This window comes from Rhinopithecus bieti, unplaced genomic scaffold, assembly GCF_001698545.2.
Source record: "Rhinopithecus bieti isolate Rb0 unplaced genomic scaffold, ASM169854v2 scaffold_31823, whole genome shotgun sequence".
Taxonomy (NCBI): Eukaryota; Metazoa; Chordata; class Mammalia; order Primates; family Cercopithecidae; genus Rhinopithecus; species Rhinopithecus bieti.
Window position 1 is genome coordinate 966,261 of NW_016814121.1, and position 20,337 is coordinate 986,597.

Consider the following 20,337-nt stretch of genomic DNA (forward strand, 5'->3'; position numbering starts at 1 on the left):
CCTGGCAGGGATGAGATTCCCCCATAGTCAAGGGTAAGATGTCATGGTGATACCAATATCCCCTGGGGCCACCTAAGGACAAGAAAACCCCAGCAGCAAGAGGCTAGATGGTGGCCCATCTGAGAGAACAGAACCCCTGCCACCCCAAAGCTCTTGAGTCTCCAGTCCAGCTGGCACCAAGAGGGGAGAGAAAGAGTTTAGCATCAAATACAAGGTTAAAGTTGTAAAACAAATAGGACCACCTTAAAAACATGAATAAGATTGTTTTATTATATGAAGCAGAATCAAAAATTATAAAATTAAATGACATTATGTGAAAAGAGCAGCCTACAACCCAGGGAAAGAAGGGGTCTTGACAGAGGAGTTGTAATACCAATGGAAAAAAAGATGTTTATAATGTATAAACCTATTTTATGGCAGTTCAGACTGCCATAAAATATACCATAAACAGAGTGGCTTATACAATAGAAAGTCATTTTTTTTTTTTTTTTTTTTGTCAATTCTGGAGACTGGAAGACAGTTGAGGTTTCTCAGTATGGTTAGGTTCTTGTGAGGACTCTTTTCCTGGCTTGCCAACAGCTGCCTTCTTGCTATGTCTTTACCTAGTGGGGAGAGAGAGAGAGAGAAGGGATAACGAGCTCTCTCTTTTTGTTTTAATAAAATCACCAACCCTGTAGGATTAGGATTGTGCCCTTATGACCTCACTTAACCTTAATTACCCCCTACAAGCCTCATCTCCATACACAGTCACATTGGGGGTTTGAGCTTCAGCATTGGAATTTTTGGGGGTGGCGGGGAGATAATTCAGTCCATAGCAATGTGCTAATGAGTTGAGAGGCCCTCACTCAACTGGGTATATTTGGCATTAACTGAGAAAAGGTCAGATTGTGATACCTATTGAGGATTTTCGTATTGTAGTCTAGGATTCAAGAGGACCAAAAGTTTGTAAGATAAGAAGAAATAAGGCTCCAATGATAGATGGCAGCTGAAATATTTTGAGGCAGGGTTCAGGCTGTATTTAATAGGGAAGATAAAGTAGTGTTCTTTCTCTCCCTCTCTGTCACACACACACACACACCCACCCCTGAAAGATCCATAGTGATCACCTAGTCCAGGAATAACAGATGCGTGGTGTGGGAGACATTATTCCCCTATTTCTTCTCTCATGGCAGACATAAGTAACGATTATGGCACTGTTTCATGCTATGACTACTGATATGGTTTGGATTTGTGTTGCTGCCCAAATCTCATGCCCAGTCATAATCCCCAGTGTTGGACGAGGGGCCTGGTGGGGGCTGATAGACTCATGGGAGAGAATTTCCCCCTTGCTGTTCTTGTGACAGTGAGTTCTCATGCAATGTGGTTGTTTAAAAGTGTGTAACACCCCCCAACAACTTTTGCTGTCTCTTCCTCCTGCTCCAGCCATGTAAGACATGTCTGCTTTCTCTTTGCCTTATGCCGTGATTAAAAGTTTCCTAAGGCCTCCTCAGCCATGCTTCCTGTATGTCCTGTGGAACTGTGAGTCAATTAAATCTCTTTTCTTTATAAATTACCCAGTTTTGGCCGGGCCTGGTGGCTCACTCCTGTAATCCCAGCACTTTGGGAGGCTGAGGCAGGCGGATCATGAGGTCAAGAGATCTAAACCATCCTGGCCAAAATGGTGAAACAAAATGGTGAAAATACAAAAATTAGCTGGGCATGGTGGCACGCACCTGTAGTCTCAGCTACTGGGGAGGCTGAGGCAGCAGAATTGCTTGAACCCAGGAGGCAGAGGTTTTAGTGAGCTGAGATCATGCCATTGGTCTCCAGCTTTTGGGTGATACAGCCAGACTCTGTCCCCCCCAACAACAAAAAAAATTACCCAGTTCCAGGTAGCTTTTTATAGCAATGTGAGAATAGACTAATACAACTGCCTGTTCTCTGATGCAAAAAAGAGACAGCCCGCTGCAATCAGGGAGGGCTTCCTGAAGGAGGTGAGACTTCAACTGGTTCTTAAAAGATGGACTGGGTTTATAAATGTGGCCCCTAAACTTTGGTAGGCTAAGGAGGGCTTCTTGAGACCAGATCCTGGAGTCCATCTAATGAGACTCTGATTCAGTTCATATTAGGGATATTCTTAATGTTTTATGTTCCTCAGGTGAATTAGATCCATGGAGAACGGGGATACTGGAAGCAGAGGAGAGACTGGCATAAGCAAAGAAGGGCGATCAATAGAAGGTTCCCAAAGGAAGGAAGAATCAGAACTGTGAGTTGTGGTTATTGGCTGTATTAGAGAGAAGTCCAAGGCAGGGATGAGCTCGAAATTGGTGGTTATCAAATCTGGAGGTCATCACTACAGACTTGGAAGGACTGAGTACAGCTGCAATGCCAGCAACTTATACCTACACTTTCAGACACTGAATTTCAGCAAAGTGAGCAGTGGGAACAGCTCAATGTATTTACACATCCTAACTGACCAGTGAGCCACCCCCTCCTGCTTCTGCCTGATTCTGAAAAATGCTGTTTTAACAAGGGGCACTTGATCAATGCAGGATAGTTTGGTAATGGCTTGATATCTGTCTTAGTCTGTTTTCTGTTGCTATTACTAAACACCTGAGATTGGCTAATTTATGAAGAAAATAAATTTATTTCTTCCATTTTCTTTGAGATACAGTCTTTCTCTGTTGCCCAGGCTAGAGTGCAGTGGTGTGATCATAGCTTTCTCCACCCTTGAACTTCTGGGCTCAAGCAATCCTCCTGCCTCAGCCTCCCAAGTAGTTGGGAGTACAGATATATGCCACTACATCTGGCTATTTTTTTTTTTTTTTTTTAACTTTTTTGTAGTGATGAGGTCTCACTATGTTTCCCAGACTGGTCTGGAACTCCCACCTCAAGTGATCCTCCTAACTCAGACTCCCAAAGCACTGGGATTACAGTGAGCCTCTGTGATTTGCCCCTGAGAACAGCTGGAATTGGAATTCAAATACCTGTCTGAATTACTTCAACCTCTCCTGCCCACCACCCAAGCCCCCCAGATTTGGAATACTGTCCAGAGGTCCATGTTGGCTTGTAGAATGATGGCACCGTGTTTAAAGGATGAGCCATCATACCCAGCCAGAAATTTATTTCTTACAGTTCTGGGGACTGGGAAGTCCAAGGATGAGTGACTTCATCTTGTGAGAACCTTCTTGCTGGTGTGAACTCTGCCGAGTTCCAAAGCAGCACAAGGCATCACAAGGTTAGGGGGCTCATGAAAGAGGACTAAAGTGGCTTTTATAATAAACCTGCTCTTGTGACAAGTAACTCTTTTGATAACCCATTAACCTATTAATTTCTTTTTTTTTTTTTTTTTTGAGACGGAGTCTCGCTCTGTCGCCCAGGCTGGAGTGCAGTGGCCGGATCTCAGCTCACTGCAACCTCTGCCTCCCAGGTTCACGCCATTCTCCTGCCTCAGCCTCCCGAGTAGCTGGGACTACAGGCGCCCGCCAGGTCGCCCGGCTAGTTTTTTGTATTTTAGTAGAGACGGGGTTTCACCATGTTAGCCAGGATGGTCTTGATCTCCTGACCTCGTGATCCGCCCATCTCGGCCTCCCAAAGTGCTGGGATTACAGGCTTGAGCCACCGCGCCCGGCCAACCTATTAATTTCTTAATTCAAGAATGCATTAATCTATTCATGAGAGTTCTGTCCTTATGCATGGCCTATTCACCTGCCAAAGGTCCTATCTCTCAACACTGCTGTGTTGGTGACCAACTTTCCAACACATGAATTTTGGAGAAATGCACTCAAACCACAGCCATATACACAGCATTGTCACATCTCGGCCGATTACTTTATATATTAAAAACAGCCTTAGTACCTCTGCCTGTTTTCCTGTAATTTAATAGAAACAATGAAGGTAATAATAATTAAAATAAGGGTTCTTATTTACTTAGTCTGTACCATATTCTAGGCACAGCACTAGTCTTTTGAAAACTAGAAGGAGGTGTTATTATTGCTCCCATACCCAACTGTTACAGTAAAGAAGTCCCAATCCAGACCTCAAGATAGGGTTCTTGGATCTCGCACAAGAAAGAATTCTGAGTAAGTCTGCGGTGCAAAGTAAAAGCAAGTTTATTAAGAAAGTAAAGTGGTGAAAATACAGTTACTCCATAGACAGAGTAGGGTGTTCCTGAAAGTAAGAGGAGGAACGCGTCCACCCTAGGTACAATACTCGTATGTATGGGGAGATATTCTCTGCTACCAGGGTTTGTGATAAAGGCTAAATTTTCTTAATTACTATATTTTTCAAGAATTAATATTAATAATAAAGCAAAATTAGGAAATGCTTTTGTTTTCCAGATATCAGGATATCTGGGCACTCCCAAGTCTGGGTCTGTTTAGTAAACATTATTAATTTGCTCCCTTAACCATAAACATCTAGAGGCTAGGAATGCCTGACTTTCTGGGAATGCAGCCCAGCAGGTCCCAGCCTCATGTTCGTAGCCCTCACTCAAGACGGAGTCACTCTGGTTAGAACACCTCTGTCACAACCCTTGTGTAGAAGAGGAAGCTAAGGCTCAATTAATCTCTGTGATTTGCACCTGAGAACAGCTGGAATTGGAATTCAAATACCTGTCTGACTTACTTCAGCCTCCCCTGCCCATGACCCAAGCCTCCCAGATGTCAAAGATTGTCCAGAGGTCCACGTTGGCCTGTAGAATGATGGCACCATGTTTAAACAGTTGGGTGTGGCAGCATCATGTTTTGGATGCTGGTGGTAATCTGCTTCTAACACCCCCCAGTCCCATGGGAAACTTCAGACTTATTTTGGAAAGATTGTTAGGAGGTCAGTTCTGGGATACCATGAAAGCCAGCAGAGATTAGGAGAAGTAGTGTTTTGGCATTAATGTTAAAGTGTCTGGGCCAGGCATGGTGGCTCACGTCTGTAATCCCAGAACTTTGGGAGGCTGATGCAGGCAGGTCACGAGGTCGGGAGTTCGAGACCAGCCTGGTCAACATGGTGAAACCCTGTCTCTACTAAAAATACAAAAATTAGCCAGGCGTGATGGCAGGCACCTGTAATCCTAGCTGCTCGGGAGGCTGAGGCAGGAGAATTGCTTGAAACCAAAAGGCAGAGGTTGCAGTGAGCAAGATTGCACCACTACACTCCAGCCTAGGTGAAAGAACGAAACTCAATCTCAAACAAAAAGAAAAAAAAAATTAAAGTGACTTCAGTGAACTCAGAGGTTGAAAAAGCGTGAGATGGTTCAGTTACATGAGGTATGACTTAGGAGGTGAAATGCAGAGTGTAGGCTTGAGAAGTAGATTAACTTGGGCTTCTGGGCCTGGCCTGCCACCCTGTAACCTTGTGACTTTGAACAAGATAATACAATCTATCTGAAACTCAGCTCAACTCTCAAAGCAGGATCCCTGCTTCTTAAGAATCCTGTGAAGGCAGCTGAGACAGTAGGATTGTTTGAGGCTAGGAGTTTGAGACCATCCTGAGCAACATAGCAAGACTCCATATCTAAAAAGATAAATTAACCCAGAATGGTAGTGCATGCCTGTAGTCACAGCTACCTGGGAAGCTGAGGTGGGAGAATCCCTTAAGCCCAGGAGCTGGAGGCTGCAATGATTATGATCATTCTACTGCACTCTAGCTTGGGTGACAAAGTGATACCCTGTCTTACAAAAAAATGACTCAGGGTACGGACAATGCCTATTTGGGTGCCTGTTCATGGAAGTGCAAAATAAATGTGGGCTTCCTGCCTCTAATAGGGCCGGAGAGAGACCAGAAGGGAATTCTTGGTTCCCATTTGGAGTAGAGAGGAGGAAAAAGAGAAAGAGAGAGAGAGATTGAAAGGGAGAGAGATGCTTTTGTTTAGAGCATCTCTGGGAAGAAGGACTTGTATTTATCTGCCTCTTGGGCTTCCCTTCAAGGCTACTGCCCCTAGACATGCTGAACTAAGGCAAACAAGCTCAAACTGGGAGTGATAATGCCATTTTGCAGCAAATGTCTCCAGAGGAGAGGAGTGACTGACACTTTCTGCTGTGTTTTCCTCTCCGTCCCTTCCCGGCCCATAATAGTGGCCAGGAGAAATAACAATGAGACAAGAGCTAAAAACAAGGGAGAATCTTCACAAGGTTACTGGGATTGGAGGAGGCATTAGCAACTTTACCTCTACATGTAACTGTCTGCTGGGTTCTTCCTGCCTGCTGCACAAGTAAAGACCATGACATTACAGTAAAGAAAGTTTGATTGACAGAAGGCCAGTCACACCACATGAGAGACTGGTTACTGCTCAAATCAATCTCCCTGAAGGCTCATAATTAGAGGTTTTGCAAAGGCAGTTTGGAGAAGGAGTGGGGGTAGCTAGGAAATAGGTGCTTTCTGCTGATTGGTTGGGGTGGAGATGAAACCATAGGGGGTTGAAACTGTCTTTTGAGCTGAGTTGCTCCCCTGTGGAGCCATGGGAGTCCTTTATTCCAAGTGGAGCCATAGTGTCAGACGTGCAAAAAACCTCAAAAGGTATCTCAAAAGGCCAATCTACAATAGTGGTGTTGTCTGCAGGAAAAGTTTGGCAACCTATGTCTACGTCTTAGCAGAATTTGGGCTCCTCTTCTCCCCCTAGCCTGGCAGCTTTTCATTAGCTTTACAGAGGCAATTGAGTTTGAGGGAAGGCCTATTACCATTTAAACTTCAACCTAAATGTCTTTCAAAGTCAGCTAGGCCTAAAAGCCCAAAAATAATTAAGGGAAAGCCAAGATGGGAGTGTGTTAAATCAGATCTCTTTCACTGCCACAATTTTCTTGCTATTGTAATGTTGGCTAAGGCAGTTTAATACAGGTTGATGAGTCTTCATGGCAAGGTCCCCACTGCATTGCAGGATTGCATGTGATTTCTTGTGTTCCTGTATCCCTTCATGCATACTTCTGACCTTCACTGAACATCTGTGAGTGCAATAATACGCAATGGGTAGTTTCTGCTCTCAGGGACTCAGTCTCCCTTGGGAGATGTATACCTAAGCAGATGGTCACTCAGCATAACTGAGCCAGGATAGAGGAAATGCAGGCAGCCTGGAAGCCTTTCTGGAGGAGCTACTCTTTTTGTTACAAGTCTGAGAAAGTGATTAACAATAAAGCAGGAGGAGGCAAGGGGAGAGGAGTTGGAGGAGATGGAGGAAGACATTTCTGGTAAAAGCCACTGCAAGAGCAAAGGCGGGGTGGACACACTGAGCAATTAGTGAGGGGATCAGGAGGCTAGAGGTCCAGGCCATGGAGAGGTCAAGGTCCAGGCCATGGAGATTTTGGAATTTTTCCCTAAATCTGACATGGAGCTGTCAGAGGCGTTTGAACCAGAGCAACTCCATCTTAAATAGGAGCTAAAATGAGCTGAGACCTACTGGGCTACATTCCCGATGGTTAAAGCATTCTTAGTCACAGGGTGAGATAGGAAGTCGACACAATATAGAGGTCATAAAGACCTTGCTGATAAAGCAGGTTGCAGTACAGAAGTTGGGCAAAACCCACCAAAACCAAGATGGCGATGAGAGAGACCCCTGGTTGTCCTCACTGCTACGCTCCCAGCAGCGCCATGACAGTTTACAAATGCCATGGCAACGTCAGGAAGTGACCCTATATGGTCTAAAAACGGGAGGCATGTATAATCTACCCCTTATTTAGCATATAATTTAAAAATAACCATAAAAAAGGGGCACCAGCAGCCCTTGGAGCTGCTCTATCTGTGGAGTAGCTATTCTTTTATTTCTTTACTTTCCTAATAAACTTGCTTTCACTTTACTCCATGGACTCATCCTGAATTCTCTCTTGCGTGAGATCCAAGAACCCTCTCTTTGGGTCTGGGTTGGGACCCCTTTCCTGTAACAGAGCTGTTGATGGATTTAAGTTGGGAATGGGATGATCATATTGGTCTTTTAGCAAGAGGTAGCTGGCAATGGTGGAGAGGGAACCCTGTGAGGGTTTTTAGAGGAACTTGGCTCCAAAGATGACAAGACTTGAGAACAAAGGGGGTGGCCGTGGAGATGGAATCTAGAGGTCTGATTCTGAAACCGCCTTTGTAAAATTATAACCGAAAAGTTTTGACAGTGAAAGAGATCAGGCCTAACCGACTCCATCTTGGTTCTAACCTTTAAACTGTCCTTGTTCGTTCCTGGGTGTAGGCTGAACTAGCTTTCGGAAGTAGTTCAGTTCATGATTTGACTCTGAAACAAAGTTGATAATAGCCCTTTCCTGAAAAGACCCCCTTCTTGCCTAGGGACTAGTCTGCCTTTGCAGGACTAACAAATTAGCTACAAGATTAGAAATGACCATTTAGGGGCTATGCAGAGTCTGAACCTCCCCAAATTGCTCCTGGGGACAACATCACTATCGTAAAACCTCGGTGCCTGAGATATTGTACAGACTCTGTGCTGGGTGGATCAGCTGACACCACCCAGACAAATAATCTGGCTCAACCAGTTCTGCCATCTCACCCAGGAACAGAAGACAGCAAGAAAAACTCACTTCAACCCAGTGTGATTCCATTTCCAACCTGACCAATCAGCACTCCTCACTTCCCAAGCCCCTACCTGCCAAATTATCTTTAAAATCTCTGATTCCTGAATGCTCAGGGAGACTGATTTGAGTAATGATAAAACTCTGATCTCCTGCACAGCCAACTCTGTGTAAATTGCTCTTTCTCTATTGCAATTCCTGTGTCTTTTTTTTTTTTCCTGAAATGGAGTTTTGTTCTGTTGCCCAGGCTGGAGTGCAGTGGCACGATCTTGGCTCACTGCAAGCTCCACTTCCCAGGTTCACGCCATTCTCCTGCCTCAGCCTCCCGAGTGGCTGGGACTACAGGAGCCCGCCACCACGCCCGGCTAATTTTTTGTATTTTAGTAGAGACGGGATTTCACCATGTTAGCCAGGATGGTCTCGATCTCCTGACCTCGTGATCCACCCACCTCGGCCTCCCAAAGTGCTGGGCTTACAGGTGTGAGCCAGCGTGCCTAGCAATTCCTCAGCGATTCCTCTGCTTGCTCTTTCTAGGCAGCAAGCAAGGTGAACTCATTGGGCAGTTACAATTCTAGAGAGAGGAAGTAGCATTGGCTGGACTTGGTACCTAGTGAGATGTGGGGTTGATGGAGAGGGAGGAGTTAAGGACCCTGGCTTGGGCAGTCGGATAGATTAGGGGGCATCCCCAGAGACAGGGACAAGTGTTGACTTTAACGGCGACTTTTGGTGATATCTCCTCCTTCCCTCCCTACCTCTCCTCCCTCCTCTCACCTCCCCTCCCTCCCTCCCTCCCTTTTCCTTCCTTCCTTCCTTCCTTCCCTTCCTTCCTTCCTTCTTGCCTGCTGACAGGTGGAGATTTGTGCTAAGAACCAACAACACAGCTTTGGTTTGTACTAGCTCACATGGACCAAAGCAAGAGTTTGTTATAAGTCACCTGACAGTGTCAAGCACTGAAGTAAATTAGAGATGACAACAATTCTTTGAAACTCTTCCTGTTTAGAGTTGGGGTCTGTGACACCTCCCGTTGTATCTGGGAAGGCTCTGTGATTGGTTGAACAACAGAATATGTGCACATGATGCTGTGCCAGTTTTCAGGCCCAGGTCTTAAGAGAATAGCAGTTTTCATTCCTTGCTCTTGGAATACGTGGACTGTCCTGAGCCGCCATGCTATGAGGAAGCTCAAGCAGCCACCATGCTATGAGGAAGCTGTGAGGCCCATGTGGAAAGGAACCAAGGCCCTCAGATGAATGCCCTAGCTGAGATACCAGCCAACAACCAGCACCATCTTGCCAGCTAAGTGAGTGCACCATCTTGAATCCTCCAGCCCCAGTGGAGCTGCTTCACCTTATGCTTCCTGGAACTAAGATGAGCCATCCCCTCCGAGCCCTGCCCACATTGAACATTCGTGAGCAAAGCAAATGATTGTTGTTTAAAGCCTCTCTGTTTTGGGATAATTTGTTATGGAACAACAGTTAACTAGAACAAGTGTACACAGTGGCACCAACAGTGAACTAGACATGAGGAAGGTCACTGAAGAAGTAAACACAACCCATGATGGAAATCAGTCACAGACACTGCTATCTGTCCAGTGTAACTCTTCCTCTGTTTCAGCTCAACCAGCCCATAGATCCCTGCTTCACTCATAGGCCAAGTCTGTCTCTTTCAGCTTTGTTGGCAGATTGGTGCTATTAGGGAAGAGCTTTGGGCCTCTCTCAATCCCAGGCAGGGCCCGTGGGCTCATGACAGACCAGAAGGGAGACAGATGGGGATTCCTGGTACTGGGAGCTGCCACTGGCACTTAGCTGAGGAGGGAGGAAGCCTCGTCTGTGCTTCTCTTCCCTGGGACCAGGTAGCAATTGTGCTCTTCTTATGATTAGAGGCACAGAGACTAACCCTGGGCTTTGACGTCCCCATAAAGTGCTCCACAAGCACAGAGGAACTGTTCACGGTGACAGAAACAGATGGGGCTACCCAGGTGGGAGGTTTTCACTGGAGGGGTCATATTACTTCCAAGAACGAGGGGCTGTAAACAATGCAGTGCCACTTCCCACCTACCAAATTAGCTGGAAAATTAAAAAAAAAAAAAAAAAAAACAAAACAACAAGAATTGAGCGTTACTGTGAGCAGTGGGGGCTTGAGGAGGTGGCTTCGGTGATATGTCACTGGCAGCCTTGTGTACTGCCTGTCTTGCAGAGCCCTGGCTGATGAGATGCACAGGACATTATTAACGCCACTTTGCTGAAAATGCAGCACACTCAGACTAATGCCTTATGGCATTTGCCGCTTTCCTGGGGCTCCAAAGATGGAGAGAAAGTCCTGAAATAGCAACTCCGAGCTGGTCGTCAAGGCAACAGGATCCATTAGGATGCGTAATCAGGTGCTGCGCTTGGCACTGTGAGGGGATGGCATAAAAGAAATTGCAAATGCATACCCTACCCTCCACGAGCCTACATTCTTCTGGGGGAGACAAGGCTTTGGTCTGGAAATCTATTAGGTCAGCATTTCCCTCCCTAAGGAGCAGGAGTACATGAGTATTGCAAGATATTAACTGGTGATAATAATAATAATAGAAAAAACAGAGTCGTGGGGACAAGGACAAAGGATTTTGCAGAGCATACTGGGCAAAACAAAATGAAAAATTGCTGGGCTTCTCAGAGTCTTTAATGAGCTCACATGCATTGTGATGTTCAAAAGGCAGATATTGTTGACTACATTTCCCAGAATTATTTGACCATGGAAACTCTTGTTCACAGAGAATTTCAGGGGATTAGTAAACCACAGAATGGCTTTGGGGACCCTGAATTAGGAAGCAATACAAAGCCGTGTGTAATTAAGTTCTTAGGATGTGTGGAACAGCTTGAGAGCACAACGGAATTCAGAGCAGGGAGAGTCCATGTTGGCTGGGAACATGGAGAGGCTTCATGGTGGAGGAGTTGAGCTGAATCTTGCAGATTCTGATTGGGTGATAAGAGGTCTCTCCCCTCTTACCACCCACTCAAGGGAATCAGAAGATTCCCTTGTGGGTGTGGATGGCTCTTCTCCTGGGACCCAGAGAGGGAGATGCCTCTGTGCGGGTGATAGATCTCATTTGGTTCTGCCAAGAATTGAAAGAGGCAACACTTTTCATGTGCTTTTTCTGCTCTTGGAATGACTACTTGTTTGCACAAACGAATGCTTTTGACAGCACATTCAGTTATCACCTCTTCACAGAAGCCCTCTCTGATGCCCTGAAATGAACGAACGCTTGTCCACTTTTTTACTTTTGCCTTTCTTCTAAATGCTCAGCACTTAGATGCTACAACTGCCAATGTCATCCATCAATCAATCCCTGACTACTTTTTTTGGCCTTTTCTTTTTTTTTTTTTTTGAGACGGAGTCTTGCTCTGTCGCCCAGGCTGGAGTGCAGTGGCACGATCTGGGCTCACTGCAAGCTCCGCCTCCCAGGTTCACACCATTCTCCTGCCTCAGCCTCCCCAGTAGCTGGGACTACAGGCGCCTGCCACCTTGCCCGGCTAGTTTTTTGTATTTTTTTTTTTTTAGTAGAGACGGGGTTTCACCGTGTTTGCCAGGATGGTCTCGATCTCCTGACCTTGTGATCCGCCCGTCTCTGCTTCCCAAAGTGCTGGGATTACAGGCTTGAGCCACCGTGCCCGGCCTTTTTGGCCTTTTCTTTGGGTGATTTATACATATGTGTGTGTGTATATGTGTGTGTGTGTCTGTGTGTGCAAATAACATTTGCCCTATTCATGAATTATTTTAATGTTTATATTTTTATTTATTTATAGTATGGAAAAATAAAGCAACATATTTTATTTTATTGTGTTTATTTGTTTTCAACTTTTAGATTCTGCAAGTACATGTGCAGGTTTGTTACAAAGGCATATTGTGTGATGCTGAGGTTTAAAGTATGATTGAACGCATCATCCAGGAAGTGAACATAGTACCCAATAGGTAGTTTTTCAATAGTTACTCCCTCATTTCTCTCCCTACTCTTGTATTCCCTAGTGTCTCTTGCTCCCATCTTTATGTCCTTGTGTACCCAATGTTTAGCTTTCACTTACAAGTAAGAACATATTGTGTTTGGTTTTCTGTTTCTGCATTAATTCGGTTAGGATGGTGGCCTCCAGCTGCATCTATGCTGCTGCGAAGAACATGATTTTGGTCTTTTTCATGGCTACATAGTATCTCACTGTATATATTTAGAAATATATAAATATATATTTGTATATTGCCAAATATATATATTTATATGTATATTATATATTAAATATATATCTATATGTAAAGATATATTATATATTTTTATATATTTATATGTATATTAAACATATATATATTAAAGAATATATATATCCTTATAATATAAAGATATATATTAATTTTTATATCAATAGACGTGATGTAATAAATCTGGGTTATAAATATATAATCTATATCTGTCTGAATGACTGTTCTATTGGTCTATATATAGATTGCGGTCTATAGTCATGAGTGGCATTATATTTAGATATATAAATATTCTTATATATTTTATATCTATATAGATTATATATTGATATATATCTATAAATATATTTACTATATCATTTCCTCAACTCAGTCGTAGATATAACTGGTAGATACAAATATATAAAAGTGTCTATCTATCCGCCTAGTATACAAATCTAGTAGATGGGTATTCCTATATATCGATAATATAGCATATATACGTGCAGAAGAAATATACATATATAGATATAAGAATATATATGATAATAGATATAAATATTTATACAGGTACAGTAATGACTATACTCTATGCTATAACCATCCTATCTAGAAGGTGTTATAGAATATATATATCTTTTTTATCCAATCCACTGTTGATGGGCATATCAAAAAGTTAACTCATCACAAGTCAGTTAGGCCTTATTGCTGGGATGCAAGCATAGTTCAAAATACAGAAATCAACAAATGTGATTCACCACATAAACAGAATTAAGAACAAAAATCATGTGATTATTTCAACAGATGCAGAAAAGATTACGATAAAATCCTATTAACTATTTGAAAGTGTAAAATTTAGTGGCATTTATTACAATCACCATTGTAACTATCACTATTCTTTTTTTAATTTAAGTTTTATTAAGTTCAGGGGTACAGGCGTAGGTTTGTTATATAGGTAAACTTGTCATGGGGTCTTGCTGTACAGATTATTTTATTGGGGTATTAAGCCTAGTACCCATTCGCTATTTTTCTTGATTCTCTCTCTCCTCTCATTCTCTGACTATCACCGTTACCTGGTTTTGAAATCTTTTAATCGCTCCAAACAGAAACTCATATGCATTAAGGATAACTTTCCAGGCCAGGTGCCATGGCTCATGCCTGTAATTCCAGCCCCTCGGGAGGCCGAGGGAGGCAGATCGCCTGAGGTCAAGAGTTTGAGACCAGCATGGCTAACATGGTGAAACCCCATCTCTACTAAAAATACAAAAAATTAGCTGGTGGTGGTGGCTCATGCCTATAGTCCCAGCTACTTGGGAGGCTGAGGCAGGAGAATTACTTGAACCTGAGAGATGGAGGTGAAAAAAAGGATAACTTCCCATTCCTCCTTATCCCAGACTCTGGTAACTTTTTTTTTTTTTTTTTTTTTTTTTTTTTTGAGATGGAGTTTTGCTCTGCCACCCAGGCTGGAGTGCAGTGATGCTTTCTCTGCTCACTGCAACCTCTGCCTCCTGGATTCAAGTGATTCTCCCACCTCACCCTCCCAAGTAGCTGGGGCTACAGGTGCTAGCCACCACGCCTGGCTAATTTTTGTATTTTTAACAGAGACGGGGTTTCACCATGTTGGCCAGGCTGGTTTCAAACTCCTGGCCTCAAGTGATCCGCTCCCCCTCGGCCTCCCAAAGTGCTGAGATTATAGGCATGAGTCACTGCACCCGGCCCAAGGTAACTTCTAATTTACTTTCTGTCTCTATGAATTTGCCTTTTCTAAATAGTTCATTATGTGAACTTATACAATGTCTGTCCTTTTGTGACTGGCTTGTCTTGTTTGGCATAATGTTTTCAAGGCTCATACATGTTGAATCATAGTCTATTGTAGGGGTATGCCACGTTTTGTTTATTGATTCATCTATTGGTGGTACGCTGGTTGTTTCTACCTTTTGGCTTTTGTGCCTAATGCTGCCACGAACACCGGTGTACAAGCATCTCTCTGGTCAATTTTTATGCATTGTCTTTGCTTCTGTTACAGTGGTAACTATGCCACATCCAAACCTATTTGCTTGAATATAAAATGGCAGCATGCTAAATTATCCCTTCTGGAATGTGATCTTTTGGCCAGCAAACATTTGTCAAACAGTTATTATATCCCTGGCATTATGGATAGGGTGTTGTACAAGGCGGAACCCTTGTCCTTTCTGAATAAGCTTTGAATTGCTCTACCGACCGGATAGGCTGGCGTAGCTGTACATGATGTGATCTGATGCCAGCTAGAATACAGTTAGAGCCGTAACCCCAATAAAATGTGCCCCGAGAATTAGAATGGGGAGACTGATCGCAATTGTTTCTGAGATGCTCCAATATTTTGCTGCTTGAGGAAGGTATGTTGCGATTCTTAAAAGTGAGTCCCAAATATTATTTTGTAGCTGGAGATGTTGCCCTCTGTTTCTCTTGATTTCTCTAGGGCTCCCTCTGTCTCTGTATCTTTCTCTGTTTCTGTCTCTGTCACACACAACACACACACACACACCTTCTCTGAGTCCATAAAGAACTTCCAGAGAGGGAAGGTTATTGGACTTTGAAAAAGTTGTTTAATAATCTTCTCCTTGATGGTCTGGGTGGCTTAGCTCAGCCCTGCATAAGAGCACTCACAGGGCTGGTGTGTTCTCTTTAGAGTCTCTCAGCCCAGGCGTTTATTTATAAGGAGACCACACCCGGGAGGCAGCGATGCAGTGCTTCTGTTTGAGAGTCAGCAATGATGTATTTAGCAATCATCACCAATTGCTTATTTATTAAGAGACAATGTTCCAGAAAACTGGGTTGAGTCTCTGCTTTCAAACTTGCTCACTGTGAGCCTTGGCCAATCTGCCTCTCTCAGCCTCAGGTTCCTCTTCTGTAAAATGGGAAATAACAATGATGCTGACCTCATTTCACAGGCTTAGCCCAGTGCCCTAATTAACACTAGATGTTATTACTGTGATTATCATTAGAGTGGTACTTATCTGTGAAATGGTAACATACTAAATGCTAAGCACTCAACTCAACTAGGGAAGAGATACATCTGCAATGGACAGAGAGGTGGACTAGGAAGACCCCCAGGGTTCTGACTGCAAAGATTCTGACCGCAAAGATTTCGACTTGAGCAAGTGCCAGCTGGTCACCCAGAAGCTAGAATAACAGAAGGAGCATGCAGAAAAGTGCTTCAGGAGTCTAAAGGGGTACCTGAATGCAAAGTAATTGTACCATCGTTTTAATTATTATTTTCCACTGGGTGTGGTGGCTCACGCCTGTAATTAGTCCCAGCACTTTAGGAGGCTGAGGCAGGAGGATCACTTGAGCCCAGGAAGTCGAGGCTACAGTGAGCCAGGATGGTGCTGCTGCACTCCAGCCTCAATGACAGAGTGAGACCCTGTCTCAACAAACATTATTATTCTCCCCATCCCACCATCATTGGGAGGATGGCAGGTGCAGCTCTCTAGAGCATGGGAGAGGACTGTGCAATGCAGGGAAGCGTTTCAGAGGCACTACTGAATCCCGCAAAGTGGATAACATTGGTGGACGAATAAAAAATGATTGATGTCATTGACAACGTGACTTTACAGACAGTGCTGTTGGAGGCTGAAGGGCTGTGATTATCTATGCTGTTTCCTGCAAGCCAGTAGCTAGTGCTGCCCTGTAGGTGCATCCAGGAGCTGGAGCCATGTTTGTTACCATATCATGTTACAGACAGCTGCGTGGTCTGAGTCATCGACTCCTGGAACGTGTACTTTGTACCTTCTCTCCCTGTAAGGACAGAGTGGATTTGCAAAGACGAGCATCCTTGCGTGACCCTATGCCTGGAGAAGCATGTCCCCCTCTTTCCTGCCTCCTTCCTGATGCTCCTGTTTCTCAAGCCGTGTCCATAAACAGAGGAAGGGCTGGAAGCTGTGCTGGTTGCAGAAATATGGGGTGCCTGTCAGTCAGGGTCAAAATGAGGCTAACCCCAATCTGTCCTGTGCTTACCTCTCCAGCCTTGTCACTCATGGAAGCTCCCTTTGCTCTCAGAACTCCGGTCTAACTGAATTGTTACCAGCAACTCCCCAGAACTACCATCCTATGTCGTGTATCAATGCCTTCGAGCATTGATTGGTCAAGCCCTGAGCCCTTTCCCCAGGGCTGCTTCATGAATACCCGCTCCGCTTAAGGGATGCACTTTGTAGGGAGCTCTAATGGGTGAAATTGAACACCACTGTCCCCACTGGGTCCCTTCTGGGTCCTCATGAGGCTCTGTCTAGACAATGTGTTAGCATCTGTAATGTCTTATTGCTCTGATGTATTTAAAGGTCTGTCTTGTAATGCAAGCACTTTAAGAGGTCAACACACGAGGATCGTTTGTGCCCAGGAGTTTGAAATCACCCTGGGGAGCATGGCAAGACCCCATCTCTACAAAAGCAAACAAACAAAGACTAGCCAGGTGTGATGGTGCACAGCTGTAGTTCTAGCTACTGTGGGGGCTGAGGTGGGAGGATCCCTGGAGTGCAGGAGGTTGAGGCTGCAGTGAGCCGTGATTGTGTCACTGTACTCCAGCTTGGGGCCAGAGCAAGACTGTCTTAAACAAACAAACAAGCACACAAACAAACAAACAAACAAACAAACAAACAAGGCCTGTTTTCTTGCCCCCCTACTCCTCCCAAATTGAGCTACTGAGTTGCAGAGACCTTGTTTCATATGTCCTGTGTCCCCTGTTCCTAGCTCTGTGCCTGTGCCCCTGCTCCTAGCTCTGTGTCTGTGACCCCGTTCCTAGCCCTGTGTCTGTGTTCCTTGTTCCTAGTTCTATGTTTGTGTCCCCTGTTCCTAGCTCTGTGTCTGTGCCCTCTGTTCCTAACTCTGTGTTTGTGTCCCCTGTTCCTAGCTCTGTGTCTGAGTCCCCTGTTCCTACATCTGTGTCTGTGTCCCCTGTTCCTAGCTCTGTGCCTGTGTCCCCTGCTCCTAGCTCTGTGCTGTGTCTGTGTCCCCTGTTTCTAGTTCTGTGTCTGTGGCCCCCGTTCCTAGCCCTGTGTCTGTGTTCCTTGTTCCTAGTTCTATGTTTGTGTCCCCTGTTCCTAGCTCTGTGCCTGTGTTCCCTGTTCCTAGCTCTGTAACCCCTGTTCCTAGCTCTGTGTCTGTGTCCCCTGTTTCTAGTTCTGTGCCTGTATCCACTGTTTCTAGCTCTGTGCTTGGGACCCAGACATTTACCAAATGCTCACTTAGTAATGAGCAAATGAAAGAAATGGTTGACGTGTGCTGTGCAGGATGCCAAGTCTTACATTTATTCATATCAACCCTCCTCTACTCCATGACTATGTCCACTTTTGCTTGGTGAGGTGGAGGATGGGGTGATATCCCGAGAGAAGCATTAGACATTGAGAAGAAACGCTCCATGGGAATACATTGCTATTTTTCAGACTTGCCTGGGGCTGGCTTTGCTACAGCCTGGATAGATAGACTTGAGTTTCCTGTGCCAGGTGGAGGACTGGCTTCCCAGGGAGCGGGGCTCCACCTGCCGTGCTGGAGAGTCTTCCGAACATGTTTGTCTGCCTGATGGGTCTTTGCCTGTTGAATTCTGCCCATGTCCTCGGTGCAGGGCTGCCTGGCATTTGGAACCAACACGATAAATAACAGTTGGCTGTGAATCGGTGAAGCTGACTGGCTAACGGTGAAATGCTCTCGAAAGGATGGTTTTGGTTGGGTTTGGGCCAATCAAGGGGAAGGTGGATAAGTCAAATTCTGTTCTGCCTGCAACTTGGCTCTGAGGTCAGGAGAGCCATCCTAGGCCAGTCTTTAGTCCAGATGAGAGGCAATTGTTGTTCTGGTTCCGAATCAGATTCAGCCCGTGTTCTCTGGGTGTTGGAGAGATCGCTCCTGGGTGAGAGGCACAGTCACACGTTCTGGCTCATTGAACTCTTCCAGGAAACCTGTGAAATGTGGGGAGTTTCATTCCTATTTTACAGTTGAAGAAACTAAATTTGAGATGTGAAGTGATAGGACTGAGACCAGAATTGGATATTTTCACTCAAATTCTAGTATACTTTCTAGCAATATGCTTTGTGCATTATTTCTTTTTGTTTTTTGTTTTTTTTTTTTTCCTCCAAGTATCTGGTATAGATATTAGAGACTTCTAGGCTGAGCAATTCTCTTGTTCCAACCATCAGCACTGTCTCTCTTGTGTTTCTGAAATGGCCTGGGTCTCACTAGCCTGTCAGTGAAGATGAAGATGTATTTACAGGAGTGCAGAAACCATGCTACCTTCTCTCCCCAATCCATGAAATACCAGCTCTGCAATATTGAGCCTGCCCCTATTTCTAACAAGGTCTCTGTGCCTAAGAATGCACCCATGTGTTTTATGCTATCTCTCCTTCCCCATCTGCAGTCTGCTGTGCACAGATCACCTAGGAGAGGGGCCACTCCCAACCCTGTTGCTGGTGTCTTTCATGTGAGTCTGCTCCCATGGGGCTCTGCAGTTTTTCCTTGTGCTCTGCTGTTTTTGGAGCCCTCTCAAATCTGCGGGATGCTGAAGCCATACTGAGTTATTGTGGCATAGTAGGGGAGACATGGTCTCTCTTGGTGGTGCGCTGGAGCTAGTTTCTACTGATGCAGAGCAGGTGAGCCCCCAAATTGGGGCTTATCTTGGGAAGGTCCTTGGGTTTGCCCAGGAAAGAATTCAAGGGCCAGCCGGTGGTGTTAGACTGCAACTTTTATTGAAGCCATGGTGCACAGCAGCAACAGAGATACTGCTCCTTGCAGAGCAGGGCTACCCCATAGGCAGTGTACCTGGAGTAGCAGCTCAGAGGCAGTGCTGCACTCACATGTATACCCACTTTTAATTACATTCAAATGAAGGGGTGGATTATGCAGACATTTCTAGGGAAAGGGTGGTAACTTCTGAGTCATCAGGTCATTGCCACAGAGAGGGGCAGTAACTTCTAAGTGTTGCCATGGCAATGGAAAACTGACATGGCACTCTGTGGGTACGTTTTATGGAAAGCTGCTTCCACCCCATCCCTATTTTAGGTGGTCCTCAATATGGTCAGGTATCCAAACCCTATACCTCCTGAGTCAAGTCTTGACTATTACCTCACTACTGGCTTTTCAGAGTCAGTTGTGTGCATCTCATCCCATCTCTGAGGTTAATGACATCATGTGGATAGCCTGAAATTGACTATGATGGGAGTATTTACACTACGGAAACAGGTAGTTGTTACCTGTCAAGAACCCCTCTGCACCAGCCTGCTCCTGAAAATTGACACACCACTGCCTGCTCTCTGTTGCATTTTCTGCCCTGGGTCTAGGGTGTCTGGAGTCTCATGTAGCCTTCCATCAACTCCACCCCTTCAGCTGTGGGACTCGGTTCAGTCCCTCTGATTCTCCGCAGAGATGGGCAACATGTCAGCGCTTCTATCTTTCTTCTCTTTCTCTTTCAGGCTCCACCCAGAAAAACAACTTGTACCACTTCTTTATCCTCCTTATGTCAAATAAGGTAGGATAAGCTTCTTTATCCTCCTTATGTCAAAATGTTCCCTGCCCCAAATGAAACAAACAAAAACACAACACAACAAAGCAATGGTGCTGGTGTGTAATAACCTATTTGAATAGATACATGGGACGGGGGAGTTACTTTTATAAATCCTACCTCAGGACTAGTCTT

The 20,337-nt window shown here is 44.8% G+C and overlaps 1 long non-coding RNA gene across 3 annotated transcripts in view; it reads left to right on the forward strand.

Annotated features, from left to right (window-relative positions):
• Positions 1-20,337, forward strand: part of LOC108513931 (uncharacterized) — a 92,134-nt gene that overhangs the window by 48,276 nt on the left and 23,521 nt on the right. For all 3 annotated transcript variants that reach the window (XR_001881055.1, XR_001881056.1, XR_001881057.1), the window contains exon 3: positions 2,138-2,245. This is a non-coding gene — a long non-coding RNA (uncharacterized LOC108513931). The remainder of the gene's footprint in view (positions 1-2,137; positions 2,246-20,337) is intronic.